We start from the raw sequence: 2,143 nt of genomic DNA on the forward strand, positions 1-2,143 counted from the left end.
GCCAACAGTAGGTGGAGCCAGAGCCAGTGATGGGCAGAGCCAACTAATTCTAGCTTTGTCCTTCTCCTCCCTGCTGAGCTGCACAAGGGCAATACTGAGACTAAGGAGGAGGCAGAAACTGATAACCAGCGCCACATTGGCAGGCAGGTGAGGACAGGCCTGGGGGCAGACTGAAGTTGGCTGGGCTGTGCCCCTTTGTCTGAATGGATCAGCCTCCTCTGTAATAGCATGGGGGGGGGACAGCATATTTTAGGCAATACAAACTTTGCATCTATTATGTACTGAAGTTCTCACCCTGGGCCAGCAGGGGGATACTGTAGATAGTTATGCAAATGAAGGATCGAAAAGTGATGTTCAGTGATTGGATAGTTTGTATGCAAATGAAGGATCAAAAAGTGACGTTCAGTGATTGGATAGTTTTAGAAAATGGCAACAGTTACATTGTTCTGGAGCTCTATATAAGCAGGCTGACTGAGCTCCTCAGTTCTGTTACAGCTTACAATAAAGAGCTGCTTTGGAAGAATCGCTGTGTCGTCTGATATGTTCGCCCACAACTTAACCCTGGCGACGAGGATGGGATCGATGGACATCAGAGCACAGCCAGATGCGGCCATCCTATGAACTGAGCTGAATCCCTGAGCTGAATCACTGAGCGAAATCACTGGACAGAACCAATTCAGAGCTGACTGTTCTGGCTAGAGCACTGTGTTCCATCCATCGCCCTCCACGCCGGCATTGGAATCATGGCTTCACTTGTGCCTCTACCGCCGTTTGCGCCAGCCTCTGAATCATGGGACTCCTACCTCGCTCGGTTCGACTGCTACCTCCAAGCCAATGAGCTGACAGCAGCATCAAAAGAATGGAAGCGGGGCCTATTCCTCAGCCTCTGTGGGCCTGAGGTGTTTGAGACAGCCCGAGCATTGGTTGCGCCTGAAGCAGTCCAGGCAACACCATGGGACACGATCCAAGAGAAGCTTCGCAACCACTACGTGCCAAAGCCGTCCAAGATTGCTGCCCGCCATGCGTTCTACCACCGGAGCCGGGCAGAGGGGGAGTCAATCAACAACGACACCACTGCCCTGCGACAAGCTGCAATGCACTGTGAGTTCCGAGACTTAGATGATGCCCTGATGGATCGAATCATCTGTGGGGTCCGGGACATCCGTCTGCAACGGCGTCTCCTCGCCAAGCCAGACTTCACGCTACAGAAAGCCATTGAGGAGGCTGTGGCCTCAGAAGCTGCTGAACGCTCCGCCCAGGAGATCCGCAAGTCCAGCAGCCCGCGTCTTGCTAGGAAGCCAGTTCCAGTGCATCACAAAGAGGCCAGCAGTAATGAGGCATCCTCCAGTGAAGACGATGACGTGCACCAGACAAAGCGGGAGTGCAGGAAGTTCCAACAGAAGTCCAAGGGCCAACCGGAATGTGCCGGCTGCGGAGGCAACCATTCCCGTGCCAAGTGTCGATTCAGAGACGCAATCTGTTGGACGTGTTCCAGAAGGGGCCACATCGCTAAGGTCTGCCGATCGGCTCCATCTGACACCCCCCCTTCACCGACTCGCAAGTCCAAGTCTTCACTCCAGTCTGCCAAGGAAAGCTGTTTCGCTCTCACCAACTACCGCTGCCCGTCTGGAACCACAATTGGCCAAACCGCCTCGCCTATGCGACGGAAGCTGAATGTCAAGGTGTTCATTGAAGGAGCTCCATGTGACATGGAGATCGACACCGGGTCTGCCCTGTCCATCGTGTCTTGGAGCACCATCAAAAGACTGGTACCCAGAGTGTCCAAAAGGCAACTCGACTCTCACCGCGTCCACCTGAGAGACTACCAGGGAAACGGCATTCCCATGGTAGGTGTTGGCTGGTTCTGGATCGCCTTCAAGGATTTTTCGGGCCTGCTCTGACTGGTGGTGGTCGAAGGTCAGCGGCCAAGCCTCCTAGGGCTAAACTGGTTTGATGCCCTCGGCCTGGAAGTCACCGACATCAACTGCATCTCTAATGCAGAGACTGAGGGTCTGGTCAAAGACTTTGCCGAGGTTTTTGACGGCACTTTGGGGCAATATACAGATACGCCCATCTCCTTTAGCCTTGATCCACAAGTTGCCCCCATCAAGCTAAAGCCACACCGGCTTCCCTTTGCTCTCAA

Source organism: Podarcis raffonei, chromosome Z (genome assembly GCF_027172205.1).
Source record: "Podarcis raffonei isolate rPodRaf1 chromosome Z, rPodRaf1.pri, whole genome shotgun sequence".
Taxonomy (NCBI): Eukaryota; Metazoa; Chordata; class Lepidosauria; order Squamata; family Lacertidae; genus Podarcis; species Podarcis raffonei.